This window comes from Larus michahellis, chromosome 8 (assembly GCF_964199755.1).
Source record: "Larus michahellis chromosome 8, bLarMic1.1, whole genome shotgun sequence".
Classification (NCBI taxonomy): Eukaryota; Metazoa; Chordata; class Aves; order Charadriiformes; family Laridae; genus Larus; species Larus michahellis.
The window spans coordinates 17,907,017-17,923,614 of NC_133903.1; positions in this window are offsets into that span (position 1 = coordinate 17,907,017).

The following is a 16,598-nucleotide window of genomic DNA, read 5'->3' on the forward strand; positions in this document are numbered from 1 at the left end:
AAACAGAAGCCCTGTAGGAACAAACAATCTCTGAGCTGATGTTGCAACCGTACTATTACTACAACTTTTGCAGAAACAACCAGAGAGCTCTTTGATGGGGGCCCCTGAGCCACGATTGTCTCCGCCGCAGGGAAATTTCCCTTTCAGGTGAGTCCCAAGTCACAGCAAAGTGTTTAGCAAAACAGAGCCGAACGTTTTCACATCGGAGCTTCCTTCCTCCTCCTCTGCCTGCAAGCAAATAGAAACCGGTGTGACATAATGCTGCTGTATCACCGCTCCTTTCAGCTGAGCCTGGGCTGCCAGAGGAAGGCAAGGGGTAAAGGGGAAGAAAATGTGATTTTAGAAAGCAAGGTTATAAAACCTCAGCTCCGAAAGCTAAGCTCGCAGCGTAGCTATTTTCAAGTGTGAGGGAAAAATGCTCTGCTATTCCGAGAGAGGGAGGCTGCCGGAGGAAAACATGCCAGGGAACAGCTGGAAAGCAGACATTTTCCATGGGCTTTCCTATGCAGGTTATGTACTGAAACAACCAAACAAAAACACCCTGCACACCAACAGAAGTGGACATCACGGGATCTGGAGAGTGCAAAAAATACAGAGAAACTTTTAATCCCAGTTATTAGAAGAACATTCCACCCTTTTCAGATTTACACTGCTCAGTTCGCATCACCTTTGTGCACTTGAAGGCTCAGAAACGTATTCACAGCCGTGTAAAAGCAAAGCTTTTATTTATCTAGGGGATTACAGGCGGCGAGAACTCCCCAGCTTTAGAAAAACACAACAAAACCACAGTCCTCCTGAAACAACCCTCCTACGGTGCTGTGCATCCTTAACCCTGAAAGACAGCTGAAGATCATCAAAACCTGCCAGGCAGTGATGGAGGAGAGGGCATTCCAGGGAAAGACAGGATTTTCGGTTCCTGGGTGAGGTCCTCCAGGCGTTAGGAGTAGTGATGGGGGTCCGAGAATGGCACCCTGCCTCCACCAGTGCAGATCTGGGGAGTGGGGTGGGTGAAAGCTGGGAAGGAGGACAACACGGAAAGCCCAGAAGAACGAACCATAATGTTCTCCCCAAAGCCCAGTTTTTCACCCAAATACTAGTAAGATGGCTTAATTTAGGACCTTTTGCAGCTGGCCAAGAGAAAGCAAAATGTAAGTCCAACTCAGTTACAAACCCTCCTGGGGTGGGAGGTGACAATATCCAGCCACAGGACATAAACAAACCCGTTCTTTGCACAGGGAGTGCTTCGCCTGATGTTCCTGGAGACTGATACACTCCGGAACTTCAGCATGAACCTACTAAGAAACACACAGGTGACAACTGGACCTCATATTCCCCCTCAAAATGCCATTTGTATGTCACCAGAAGTTCTGTATCCGGGGCTCTTGCAGCTGGGGTGCAGCAATGGTCAGGGGCACCACTCATGACTCTTACTGCAAAGGCCAACAGCATCCAGGGAATAACGAAGTAACAGCCACCCGATTAATTTCTAATGGCAATTTAAATAAAGGACGTTGCTAAGGTCTTGCTACACACAATAGGAACCACGGTGTCTAATTTTAAGACGTGCCTGATGCAGTATGAGGTGCCAAGTTATAAGGCTGTGTCGAGAAGCGATGCTTCTGCTCAGGGACCCTGAACGAGGATGGGAAGAAACAACTATGACGCTTTAAGACAGACACAGCTCATGCTGCACCCAGAGCTGACAGACACTGGATGCAAGCAAACAGAGGCCGCCTGCGGCTTACAGCTCACAATAGCGATGCTGATAGAAAGAGGGCTTGCTCGTCTCTTGGTTGCCCGCTATGCCAACGGAGAAGAGAGGGATCCCTCAAATCCTTTTCTAGAGGTCGGGCATATGGCAGAAGAGCAGCAGCAAAGATAGAGAGCTTCGCTTTTAAAGGTATGCCTTCCCAGAGCTGAAAGGACAACCCGTTTCACAGCGCGTTTCAAAAAACCCGTGTCAGAACAGTTGTAATTGGCCAACACAGTAAAAGCAGCAGATCCAAGCGAGACACAGAAGGCACAACGGCTTTACTAACGGCTTTACCCCTTTCCACCAGAGGTTAGGGATCTGAGCTGGAGATGAGATGTCCCACTCACAAGATCAACCTAAAGCATACTCCGTTTCAGCCTGATAAGAGGCAAGTTCTGTTTTCTGGGCAGCTCAAACAAGCAGTAGATGATACAACACTAGTTTCAAATTGGGATGTCGGGTCTGGGAGGGGAGGATGAGGAGAAGGCCAACACACTTAGAAATAAGAGATTTACAAAAAGGGCCTCCAGATAACACTCCACCCTTGCAGTTTCAGGACAGCACCAGGCATGTGTCCCAGAGGAGGCCAGGCAGTAGCTGTTCACAAAATCTATGTGCCCTCATGGCAGGGACAGTCTCCGTCAGGGCAGAGCGAAAGCCGCTGGCGAAGAAACGAGCCCTGTCAGTACACACATCCCACCCATGCCAGAGACAGAGTGAGTTTGATGGCCAAGGCCGTCAGGAACATCAGCAGTATCAACTTCACTCAGATTTCAAAGCTACTCCAACTGATCATCCAAAAGACGCGTAGCTTCACAGAAGCAACAGAGGCAAAGACTATCAGAGCATACATTACGGTGAAAAAGGAGTGTGTGACCTAACTCTAATTAGGAATGAGTTCGATTACCCACAGAAGATGAGGAAAGGTTCTGAAAACATTAGTTCACTGAGATTTCTTTTTCCAGAAAAAAAACGGTGGTATTTTTTTGTTCTAGAATAGCAGGTACAGAGACAAAGCTTTTATGGTGACAGCCAAAGTCACCATTCTTTGTAATTTATGTATGTATCAATGACCTCACCACACACTCACTTTGCAATCATTACTTCAATACGGCGCTCAAAACCATTTCTATCAGAAGACAATTCCAACTTCAACGCTTCACTTAAAACAACAACCCTGTTAACAGCCCTCATCCCTTTCTGCTCACTAAACGCTAACTCCAAGGAGCAGCTCTGCAGCTCCCAGGGGAGCCAGGTTCTTTGCAGACACAAACTCTCTTCAGGGAGGCTTAAACGCGCCAAGCACCTCCTTGAAGGCAAACCGCACCAGCTCAGACAGACACCCAAGGAGATGAATGATAGCACAACCTTCTAGTTCCAGAATTTGCTGCTCTCATTTCACAAGCAGCCTGACTTCAGAGTCACCACCTCCCCGTAAATCTCTGCCGAGCAGGTGCCCGCTTGCATCAGCCCCTAACTGGTAACCTAACTGGTAGTAGCTCCGAGGAGCAAGGACACAGTCAGAAACTGAGCCACACCGCTCTTTTACACTATAAATTCGGCCAGCATCAACACAGAGCACCAAGAAGCACCCAGACTCCTGCTTACAGGTGAAACCTAGCACCACCTGCTCCAGCCCTGGCTGCAGTGACGATGCAGGGGCTGAACTGGATGGCTTCTGCCGAGCCCTTGGGGATGTTATTTTGCATGAAGGCTGGGGGGAAAAGAATGACAGGTTGAAAACCACCCCTGGACCTGCAGCCCGCCAGGCCGTGTTAGGCTTTAACTGCAGTGAGGGGATGCAGGGAATACCACCGCGCTGCTCCTTGGCTCTTAATTACAGTCTCGTGATGCTGTAGTTAATGGTCTGTCACGGGCTACATTAGAAACCTTAACGTTTGCAGGAGGCAGACCAACCACGGTAGCCAGCTACCGAGCAAGAGCAGCTCTAGCCTGGAAACTGGGCTCCTGTTTTGTTGTGACAGCCCCCGCTTCCTCTGGGCCACGGGAAACAGTTACCAAAGACAGGCCTCTGCTTTGTTTCTAAAATAGTTGTTTCTTACTAACCTTCTTACTATGTGAGAAAATAGCTAATTACTGACTTTCTTACTGTGTAAAAATAGTTGGTCCCTGAGCTGACGTTACAGGTAGTGATAATGAGGAGACAACCAGAAGTAGTTAATCACTTCAAGGTTCTTCTATACGTCAAGTATGTACTCCTATACCAATTAGGATGGAGTTATGGCTACTTCAAAGCACATCCTTATCATCTTCAAGAAGTTGGCAAACTTACAGCAAACTTTTACTGTCCCGAGATGACTCAATACCTTAAAAGGGTGATGTGAGGAAGGGTCTCCTTACCCAAATGACCACCAAGACACTCACGCTTGTGCAGAAGTGTTTTGCCGACGTAGCAAAATTTGATACGCGTAGGCAAAAAGACTATTCGGTCACCCTAATGAATGTGGAAACCTAGGTGGAGTTATGTATTAGGTAGGCAGAATAATGAGAATATTTTGTGTATAAATAATGGGTGAATATCCCCCAGTAAGAGGTGCTAGATTTGCGGGTTTTTCCCCTTAGCACCCGAATAAAGCAATATCTCCTCTCTAAACTACTGTTGGTTTGGAGGGCTTTTATTTCAGGTAACAAAACCAGCTCGGCTCCGGGAGCGGGGCGCCGGGGCAGCGCTCCGCTCGGGAAGGTCCAGCGGGGCCGGGGGACACGGGGCATCCGGGGACAGTGACAGCGAGCACCGACCCCAAACCCTCCCTCAGACCCCGGCGGTTTTCAGGAACAACCACGGCCTTTCTGCCGAGAAACCGCGCTATTCTTCCAGTTAATGAAAAAAAGAAAGAAAAAAAAAACCCAAACAAAAAAAGGGCAGAACAAGCCCTGCCTGCCCAAGGCTGGCCCCCACGGGCAGTGACAACCCCCCCCCCCCACGGCACGGGGATCGGGAGGCCTTGGGCCGGGCCTTCCCCCGCCCCAGCCCCCCTTACCGTTGCCGAGGCCTCGTCCCGCAGGTTCTCCCGGATCTCCCCTTTGCCCACCTCGTTGTCCCCCACCGGCAGGAACTTGAGGAGGTAACCGGAGCTCTTCCCCGGGCTGCCCTGGGTGCTCATCTTCCCTCTCATCGGCGAGGGGGGTCCGACCCGCAGCCTCCTCCGCCGGCCTGAGGGGGACGGGGCCTGAGGAGGACACCCCCTGCTGGGCTCACAGCCGGCCCGCCGCCTCGCCTCGCCTCGCCTCTGCCGCCCAGGGACGCGCGGGAGAGGGAGGAGGAGAAGGAGGAGGCGGCGGAGGAAGAGCGGCCCGACCCGGCCCCGCCGGCTTCTCAGCGCCCCCCGCCGCTGACAGAGGTCCCGGTCCCGCACTCGCCCGCTCAACGCGCCGCCGCCTCACGGCCGGGCCTCGACCCGCCCCGGGACTCACCCACCTCACGGCCGTGGCCGAACCTCCACCTGACGCCTCCGCGCAGCGCCCGAGGGGGCCTGGGGAAAGGCGGCGCCGGGGTTCTGGGCCCCCCCCCCCCGCGCTCCGGCGAGCAGCATCTCTGCCCCTTGGGGGAAAGCAGACGGGGGAGCCCTTCCCTCCGTGCTCCCAGGGCCAAGAGCCGCTCGCTGCAAACTCCTCTGGGAGGCTTTGTATCCCTATGGTGGGGGGGGGGATACAAAACACAGCTCCCACCATCCCCCTGCCTCCCCAACGGCCCTGCTCGTCCCGCCTCTGCAACAGCAGAATGAAACGGCAGCTAAAAGTGAAATGAGATAGCAGCTAAAACTACAATGAAACAGCAGGTGACAGCAAAATGAAATAGCAGGTGTCCTGCTGGCTCCACCTGGAGCTGCCAGCCCCGGCCACTGCCGACGGCTCGGGGGGTAAAGCCTGCGGAGAAACTCTCGCCCCAGGAGAGAGCCCGGGATGGCGGAGTGGGGGGAAAAGTCCAGGGGGAGAAAAAAGCCATTCCTCTCATTTTCGTCCACCAGTCCGCGGGATCCAAAGGCAGGAGGAGGATGGGCGGGAATCTCCTTGATTTTGTTTCTCTGTTCTTAGCCTCTGGTTCTTGTTATAGATTGTGGCCCAATAATTGACAGGAACCAGTCCAATTAATCAAATTAGTTTATTAAGCAAGCGGCAGCAAGCAAAACAGCGCTGGGCGGCCGGGGAGTCTTTGCTCCGCCAACGGCGCACACCCACTTCCCGAAAGTAGCTTGATTATATACTCTTCTGGTTCCCGTATATGTGTCAATCCTGGTATATTCTGTGTCTGAGCGACGTGTTGCTGGGGGGGGTCCCGCCTCCTGGTGGTCGTGAGGCTGAAGGCTCCTCATCTTTATCGGTGTCCTTGGGGTGACTCTTTTCAGCTTATCGCACAATTTAGCTCTTCCCTTTGAAGTGTTAAAACACACCAGATGCCTGTGATTTAGGCCTTGAGGTGTCAAAGCGCCCCAGACAGCACACCGGATGCCTGTGATTTAAGTATGTGAAGAGTCGAAACATTGTAATTTTTCACCAGCCTTTAAGAAAGCCTGATTTGATTAACAAACATGATTTTATTTATTACAATCCCCCCCCTTTTTTTTTGTTTACTATTTTGTTCATCAAATCTTTGGAGTTCAGCGTGACTTAAAGCTAATGTTTCTTCTATTGCTGGTTCCTTATCTAATGGCTCGTATTTAGCCCTGATAAGCATTAAATGGGCAGCTTCCAGTCTGCCCTTTACAATTTCAATTACTTTGTTCAATATACAAGGGCCAAATGTTAATCCCAAAATTAATAGTATCATAGGTCCCGCGATGGTAGACAACAGCGTAGTCGTCCATGGGGAATAACTGAACCAAGATTCATACCAATTTTGCTGTGCTTCTCTTTCTTTCTTTCTTTTTTCTAATCCTTCTCGTAGTTTTGTCATGGTGTCTCTAACTACTTTAGTGTGATCTGCATATACGCAGCATTCCTCATCCAGAACAACACACAACCCCCCTTGCTGTGCAAACAATAAGACACCTACAAGATTTAGTAAAATTAGAATTAGAGTGTGGCGAGAAGGGTGGAAACCCGGCCGGTTAATAAGTTTAGTTTGAACACTCACTCCAATTACCCAGTCCTTTTCAGTGCTATCACTCCTCCCGGGGCATTTCGTGCGATTCCCTTGGTTAACACTGAGGCAGTCCTCCCAGTGGCTTTGTACAGTCTCACTCTTTGGGTTCTATTCTCCACAGCTTTTTACTCCTCTGCCTCGCTCGTCGACTCGGTTGCTTCGAGCCACGAGGGGTATCATCTTCTCGGCAGCAGGGGTAGTCTTCAGGAGAATAAATGCAATTTTTAGTCGCTTGCTTCTGTGCATTTCAGGTGAATCGCACTGAACCCCTTTAAGTGTCTTGCGACAACACACTTTAATAATGTCAATTACAAATGGAGCAGGTTCGCTAGGGTGATAGCAATAGTACTCGGGTTTAATACCCCGTGCAAATATCTCCCGCCATTCACTAGATTGCTCCTGGATTTCACCATTAAATATTTTTATGTCTAGAGCCAATTTGGTGAGCTCACGCTCTTTGTCCCAAGGTTGGCAAACCCCTCGAGGGGGTATCCCGTAACGGCAATGGGTCCCCCTCGGTTCTCGACACCCTTTACAAATAAAACAAATAAAAAGGATAACAGTTACAGCTCAGAATGTCACACTTGATTCTTATGTCCCCTGTATCACCGTAACCGTACCCCACCGATATGCTGTAGTCGCTCACTTGTACCACAGTTATATGTGTGTCCATTTACAACCTCCTGAAGGCAATCTTCAGATCTCCAGGCGGGCTTGTCACTTCCCAAGAATAGTCTTTTAATGGTCCTTTTACGCGGCTCGCATGAGTCCAGCCTCTCTCTGCTGTCCGGATGGCTGTTTCTGTGGTGAGTAAAACGAGATAGGGCCCTTCCCAACGGGGGGTTAATGGGGACTCTTTCCATGATTTGATTAGCACTTTGTCTCCTGGCTTTATGTTATGCATGGCTACATCCAAGGGGGGGTCTCTGTACTACTAAGCCCTTATTCCGCAGCTTTACTCTCCTAGCCATGAGTTGAATTATATAAGGTCTAATTTGTGAATTTTCAAGTTGGGGGTGGTCCTGCGGAATTTCTAAATCGTATGTATGGCATCCCATATAACATTTCAAAGGGGGAAATTCCTACATCAGTTCGGGGCTGTGTTCTTATATTCAATAGTGCTAAGGGGAGGCACTTTACCCATGACATCTTAGTTTCTAACATCAATTTTGTGAGCTGTTTCTTTATTTCCCCATTTACTCTTTCTACCTTTCCCAAGCTTTGTGGATGCCAGGGAGTATGATATTCCCATTTTGTCCCCAAAGAGGAGAGAGCTTCCCTTGCTATTTTTGAAACAAAATGGGAGCCCCTATCAGAGTCTATTACCTCAATGGATCCATACCTAGGGATTATATTTTCCAGCAAAGTCTTCACTACGGTTTGAGCGGTGGCTCTAGCTGTCATTTTGTGCTTCCACAAAATGGGTTAGGTGGTCTATGACTACTAATAAGTATTTATATCGTCCCACCTTTGGAAGTTCAGTGAAGTCTAGCTGGATTTTAGCAAATGGTCTGTGAGCCAGTTCTCTTCCCCCCAGGGCTTTTTCCCGTAACTGATGTTTATTGACCCTTTTGCATGTCATACATTCGCTAACTATTCTCTTTGCTATATTGTATACACCAATGCACATATACTTTGTGGCAAACTGATCCACTAACGCCTGAGTTCCCCAATGGGTGTTCTCATGGAATTTTTGCATGATTTTCAAAGCCAGAGGTTTTGGGAGAACTTCCCGGCCATCCGGGAGTTTCCACTTTCCTTTTTCTGTCTCCCTGATTCCCATCTGAGTCAGCTTATCTTTTTCCTGCACTGTAAAACTCAGGATTGAGTGAATTTTTCCGTGTAGATGGCAATGGCTATACTTGGGGTTGTCACATTCATCATAAATTAGACATCTGCAAGGGACTGCATCGATTCCAAAATCCTTCCAACACTCATAACATGGGAATTCGTCTGATTCCTTTCCACAAGTTATACAGTCCTCCCGAGTTCTTTTAGTCTGGATCACCATTAATGCCGCTCTTTTTGCTTCTTGATCAGCAAGACTGTTTCCTCTGACTAATGGGCTTAATCCTTTTTGGTGTCCTTTTAAATGTACTACGGCTATTCCCGCTGGTCCTCGTAATGCTTGTAAGACCTGGATTATTAATTCCTGGTGTATTAATCCTTTTCCTTGAGAATTTATTAAACCCCTTTCTTCCCAAATTTTTCCAAAAGTATGCACTACGCCAAAGGCATACTTTGAATCCGTATATATGGTTCCAATTTTACCTTTTAAAAGTTGCAAGGCTCTTAATACAGCATATAGTTCACAAGCCTGTGCAGACCAACTAGGACTCAGAGGTCCTGATTGTATTACACTAAATGTTTTTCCATCAATGATTGCAAATCCTGATTTTCTCTTTCCTTCAACTGCCCGGGATGATCCATCTACAAATAGCTTTTCTCCTTCTCCAAGTTCTTCCTCATCTAAATCTGGTCTGATTTTCGTTTGCTCCTCAATGTTGTAAAGACAATCATGATTTATTTTGTCACTTGGCTCCCCATACAAAAACTGTGCTGGATTCTGCATGCTTGTTACCTCGAGTTCCAGTTTGGGAGAGGAGATTAGGATGCCTTCATATTTTAGGAGCCGGGCATCTGTTATCCATTTGTCAGCTTTTTGCTGCAAAATTCCCCTGATGTTGTGAGGTGATAATACCCTCAATTCTCCTCCAAAGGTAATTTTATGGGCTTCCTCTACCAAAAGGGCTGCGGCTACTGTCGCTTGAAGGCAGGTAGGCCAACCCCTACTTACGGGTCCGGGAGTTTAGATAAGTATCCCACAGGTTTCTTTCTTCCTGCCCATTCTTGTGCTAATACCCCAAATGCAGTCCCTTCATCAACATTGATAAATAGATAAAATGGTTTCTTTACATCTGGCAGGCTCAAAACTGTGGCATTTACTAAATCAGTTTTTAGTGTTTCTAATTGTTTATCATCATCCTCCGACCATTTCAATAATCCATCCTTAGTTAATTTGGTATAGAGGAACTTCACCTTTTTGCTATAGTTCTCAATCCATTGCCTGCAATAGCCAAAGAGACCTAATAATTGCCTAACCTGTCTTTTAGTTCTAGGAGCCGGTAATGACAATATGCCATTCACCCTTTCGGGGTCTAATTTCTTAGTTCCCTTGCTTAATCTGTGTCCCAGATATTTTACTTCTTTCTCAACAAATTGTAGTTTTGATTTTGAGACCTTCAATCCTTGTAAACTCAAAAAATTTAGTAACTTAATACTCTCCTGCCTCACTTTTTCTTCGCGATCACCAGCTAGGAGCAAATCATCCACATATTGGACCAGTGTGACTCCTTCACTTAACTCATACCCCTTCAGGATTTGTTCTAAGGCTTGTCCGAACAAGTTCGAAGATTCGGTAAACCCTTGGGGCAATACCGTCCACCGTAATTGTTGTTTCCGATGGTTATCTGGGTCTTCCCATTCAAAAGCAAAGTAATCTCGGCAATCTTCTTTGAGAGGGCATGCCCAGAATGCATCCTTCAGGTCTATTACACTATACCATTGATTATCGGGCCCTATTTGACTCAGGAGGGTGTGTGGATTCGCCACCACCGGGAATCTAGCTATTGTTCTCTGGTTAATTTCTCGTAAATCATGTACTAGCCTATATTTTCCATCCGGCTTTTTTACAGGCAGGATGGGAGTATTAAAAGGAGACATACAGGGTTCTAGCAACCCCTTTTCAAGTAATCTTTGGATCTCAGGTTTCAAACCTAGCCTCCCTTCTCTAGGAAGGGGGTATTGTTTTATCCTGACTGGTATTTCTGGGTTCCTTATTGTTACTGAAAAGGGTTCAATATCTAACTTACCTACTGTTTCCGGGGTGTACCAGACTTCAGGATTTATTTTCTCTTCATCTATTACTCGTAAGGGACACAGTTTAATTTTTAGTGTTTCATTTTTTTACTTCTAAGCCAATTCCTAATTCAATCATCAAATCTCGGCCCAATAAATTATAGTCTGCTTCAGGCATGAGTAGCAGGGACCCCATCCCTACCTTAGAATGGGTTTCAAAAAACACATCCTTTATTATGGGTACTCCAAAAGGTTCTCCTTTTGCTCCAATAACCTGTATAGTCGCCGAGGATATTTTACATCCTTGGGGCAATTTTTGAACAGTAGATCTTTCTGCTCCCGAGTCCACTAGGAACTCAATTTCTTGTTGCTGGGGACCCACTTTTAGTTTTATCAAGGGCTCTGTTTTTTCTCGGGTTCCCAGCAAATAGAGCCCCTGACACCCCTAGTCTTCTTTGAACATTTTCTCATCCATCATTCTCTTTCTGCAGTCCTTTTTAACATGCCCTTTTCCTCCACAATAAAAACAAACCACAGTTCCCCATTCTCTCCCTCTTAAAGGTTTTCGGGTCTCCTGTCTTATCTGGCGAGCTTCAAACCCTTTTCCAGGGGTTGACGTCCTTTGCCCTTCTCTGACTGCAGCTACCAACATTCTGGCTTGTTTCTTATGTATTTCCTCCTCCCTGCGGACATACACTTTCTGGGCTTCCCTTAACAATTCATCCAAACCCCTATCCTGCCAATCCTCCATTTTCTCCAGCTTCTTTCTAATGTCCGTCCATGATTTAGCTACAAATTGGGTTTTTAACAAGGCTTGCCCTACCGGTGTACTAGGGTCCAGCCCTGAATACAATTGGAGGTTCTTTCTCAATCTCTCTAACCATTCTGTAGGGGTTTCATCTTTCTTTTGATGTTCACTAAAGCCTTTGTTTATATTCTGTCCCCTTATCCCCTGGACAATTATGGTCCTCAGATCTTGCATATGGCCTCTGTCTATTTCGTTTTGGTTATTCCAATTAGGTCTCTGAAGAGGCCATTTAATATCTGCCGCAGGACCCTGCTGGTGTTGTTGGTCCCAAATCCTCATCCCAGCTCTCCTGATCATTTCCCTTTCTTCTGCAGTGAACAATATGCCCAATATGGCCTGCAGTTCATCCCAGGTATAAATGTTGGGTCCTAGGAACTGGTCTACCCGTTCTGAAACTCCTAGGGGATCCTCTAACAAGTTTCCCATTTCTTTCTTAAATTCCCTAACGTCCCTGGAGTTCAGAGGGACAGAAACATATCCCATGCCAGGTTGCGCTCCCCCCATAGCAACTTCTCTAAGCAGATGTAAGTTACTTTTATCCTCCCCCATCCTAGTTTGACTTCGAGTTACTCGTCTAGTTTCAGAAGAACCAGAGGGAGAATCTGTATTGAAAAAGTCTGGCGCTGTTGGGGGCGGTGAAGGCCGTGGCGGTGGTGCTGGTGGTACATAAGGGGGGGGTGAGGTAGGGATTTCATCCTCATCCCGGGGTTTTTTCCTACCCCCCTGTTTCTTCTCTCTCAAGTGATATGGATTTACTCTAGTCTCTGACCTTATCCACAAGTGTGCATATTCACTCTCCTCCAGGCTAAAGGGTTCCTTAGAATTAACATAAATATGTAAAGCCTGGCATATCCAATCTTCAAAGGACCCAAAAACGGGCCAATACAGGTGGTCACTTCTAATTTGTTTCCCACCCCAAACTTCCATACAATAATGTATCATTTTTGCTTTATCCTTACCCTGCCTAGAAGGGTAATCATCCCAATATTTAATCATTAATCCTAACGGACTGTCTGGCGGTATCTGGGGTAACCTAACCTTAGGCACCGACCCACCCATGGGATCAGAAGGCTTGCTTTCCTTCTGTCCCATCTTCCGGAGTGCCTTCACACACACACACAATCTTTTCCCCCTGTTCGTGGCCCAGTCCCTCGCGGGAGATGGGAACCGCACTACTAAGGGGTCCGCACTTGCTTCGTCCTCAAGTGGACGTCTCACACAGGCACACTTCGGGATACCCAACCCCAACCGAACGGATCACCGGCCTATACTTACTCACTCCTGAGTCTTCGTTCGGGTCTTCGTGCACAAAGTTTACGGGGTTGCCGGCTTTTATTCACTTGCTGCCAAATTTCGAGTTCGTCGGTAGAGGTTTTGGGTGTAAAAACCCCCAACAGGGGCCGCTTACTCAGCGGGGCATCCCCCCCGTGAGGTTTACAGCTAAATTGCCTCTATCCGAGTCACGGCACGAAATTTGTTATAGATTGTGGCCCAATAATTGACAGGAACCAGTCCAATTAATCAAATTAGTTTACTATGCAAGCGTCAGCAAGCAAAACAGCGCTGGGCGGCCGGGGAGTCTTTGCTCCGCCAACAGCGCACGCCCACTTCCCGAAAGTAGCTGATTATATACTCTTCTGGTTCCCGTATATGTGTCAATCCTGGTATATTCTGTGTCTGAGCGACGTGTTGCTAGGGGGTCGGTCTTGTCCCGCCTCCTGGTGGTTGTGAGGCTGAAGGCTCCTCATCTTTATCGGTGTCCTTGGGGTGACTCTTTTCAGCTTATCGCACAACTTAGCTCTTCCCTTTGAAGTGTTAAAGCACACCAGATGCCTGTGATTTAGGCCTTGAGGTGTCAAAGCGCCCCAGACAGCACACCGGATGCCTGTGATTTAGGTATTGAGGTGTCAAAGCGCACCAGATAGCACACTGGATGCCTGTGATTTAAGTATGTGAAGGGTCAAAACATTGTAATTTTTCACCAGCCTTTAAGAAAGCCTGATTTGATTAACAAACATGATTTTATTTATTACAGTTCTCAGTCCTGCCACTCCCTCAGGGCCAGTCCCGGATCCCTGGTTTATGGCTTGTTCTAGTGATTTCTCACCTCCTCGGTGGGATGGTGGGAACCCAGCGAGAGCCCGGAGCGCTGGGAGTCATCAGGAGAGAGGAGCTGCGTGGGGAAGGCGGTGGGGTTGTTCCAGGGCTGAGGGCAGCAGCCTCGGTGGGGGCAGAGGGTGATCCCGGCAGAGGGGTGATTCCAGCAGAGGGGCGATCCCAGCAGAGGGGCGATAATGATGCAGAGGGGTGATCCTGGCAGACAGTGATCCCGATGCAGAGGGGTGATCCCAGCAGAGAGGTGATCCTGATGCAGAGGGGTGATCCTGGCAGAGGCTCGCCGCGGCGTGGGGACATTGTCACGGCCCTGCATCCAGCTGGACACCCAGCCGGCCAGGAGCATCGGCTGCTTCACCATCCCGCAGCACGGCACAAGGAGCCATGAAGGATCCCAGGGCCAGGCTCGAGCATCCCAGAGAGCTGCTACTTCTCCATCCTCCAAGAACCAGCCCTCCAGCACTCTGCCGGTGCCAGCGCTGCGGTCACGGTCACACACTGGCTCTGCGCGGCCTCAGACAACCACCGTCACCCAGTGGTGGCCGGGGCCGGTTTGGGCGATGGGTGGCACGCTCAGAGGGCAGGGGCTGGGCTGCTGCTGGCTGGGCCAAGGCTGCTGGTGTGAACTGCTGAGGGAGGGGAAGACGAAGGAAAAGGAGGAGGAGGAGGTGGAAAATGGAGAAAAAAAAAAGGGGGGAAAGGGGGAAGGGAAGGGAAGGGAAGGGAAGGGAAGGGAAGGGAAGGGAAGGGAAGGGAAGGGAAGGGAAGAGAAGGGAAGGGAAAAAGAAAAGAAAAGAGATGGAGAAAAGGGAAGGGGAAGGAGGAAAAGGAAGAAAAGGGAAAAGGCAAAGGGGAAAAGGGAAAAGACAAGAGAAAAAGGGAAGTGGAAAAGGGAAGGGGAAAGGGAAAGGAGGAAAAAGGAATGAAAAGCACGTGGCTGCTATGGGAGCACTTTGCTCCCGCTAACACTTGGTGGCTTATGCCAACGCAAAGAGAAAATGTAGCAGTGCTTTTCAATCAGCACGACAAACCTCCTCATCAAACTTCACACGCAAACACACACCCGCACACACGCGCTTCTAATTAAACGGGAAATGTTTCAGCACTCTTTTTTAATACTTTATTTAAAAACGGGGACATTTTTAAGTAGAAGGATTGGCTACAATAGTTGTGAAGGTCTGATGAACTTCCCCAGTGCCAGATGCTTAAATAACACTATGGAGGGGAGTGGCTCCTCCACCTGCTCCTGGGCCTCGTCACCCCTCTGGAAACGAAGGGATTACACTTTGTCACCTGCAGCATCCCTAATCCCATGCACCCTCCTTACATTCAGCATTCTGAGACAATAAATGGGGAATGTGACTGGAAGTGAGCTGGGAAGCGGACAGGCTCTTGCAAGTAGACGTTCCTCTCCCAGTGCAAAGTGGTGAGCCAGACGCAGAGGTGATGGGCACGCTCTTCTCACCCCGGGCAGGCAGGTCAGCTGCCCACACAGGGTTTGGATCGCTCTGAACGTGATTATCCCCCACAGCGGAATACGACCCCAAAGCTCCTGAACCGGTTGGTGTGGAATTTGGATCATGAGGTGAAGTCTCTGTGCTCAAAGAACGATTAAGAGTGGCTTCGCTCTCCCTTGCACAGCCCAGGGGAGTGAAGGCTTGCCTGGCCATCGCAGGGTACATAAATAACGGGGTAGTCTTGGGGAGCCAGGACAGCCCTCCTTTTTGTCAGCAGAGACAGTAAAATCAAGACAACAGAGACTTTGTGTAGCTCTTTGTTTCCTTGAGAGGCTGCCATGCCCGGTAATTGACCTTTGCCTCGTTACCTGTGAAATGCATATTCAAGTTGACCCCCCTGCGTATGCTAATGAAGATTTTAGAGATCATGCTAAACACGTATGACTATGGCACTCGTCTCTCCACCCATATCCTACTACACGTCATCTAGGAGAGGGAAAACCTTGTAATTTTCGGATAAAAGGATGGAGAAAATGACTGTTAAACTGGGAGAGAAGAAACTTGGTACCTGACGGAGGAGTCGAGGGGCCGCGTTCTCTTCCTGCAGTCCAGACAGGGACGCCGTGCTGGGTAACGCTGTGCCTTCACCCTCTGGGGAACGTTACCCCGGGTTGTTGTACTATCGTTATTTTTGCTAGCAATATTGACCTTAATTAATTAGCGCTATTGTCCTTAGCGAATTTATCAATGGCAATCTCGAATCTGCGACTGTCGCTCTCAATAAAATAACTGATTTCGATTATTCGTGAATCTGATTCAGTGAAAGTCCTTTGGCGGGACTCTGACAGACAAGTATCGGAGCGGTTGTTATTTTTGCTCGACTGATTTCAATCACTTGTGAATCTGACTCAGGGAAAGTCCTTTGCTGGCACTCTGATAGTAAATCAGGGAAAGTCCTGTGACTCTGACGGACAAATATCGAAACTACAGTCCTTTTAACACGACAGCTGCTAAGTGCTGTGGCCTCACGTGGTGTGGATGGACCAGCTGAGACCCATCCGGGCACATCCCAGCCGTATTCCCAGGGTGCTGCAGAGCCCAGAGCACCGTGTGAAGGCGGCTCCCCCATCCAAGCAGACTCGCACGCTGCCAGCTGCGGGGTTTCTGCTCCACGTTTCCCAGAGTTTCCACCCTATGCTTATGGCAGGCAGGGAGTTTGGCTGGAGAACAAGCACTCTCTCCACTACCAGGTCCAGAAAAGCCAGCAAAGAGCAGGTCAGGTAACTGAGTGAATGAGCAGGTGACCCTCTCTACCCGCAGAGGGCTTCCACATCCCCCAAAAGGCTGCTGAAGAGTCCCTGAATACAACCGCCCAGGAACAGAGACAACACGGGGCTGCGAAGCTTCAAATTCGCTAAAGAGATTTGAGTTTTGGTGTCTCCCAGCTCAGCACGACACAACAACAGGACAAGAGTCAACGGGCACGAACGGAAACACACCAAA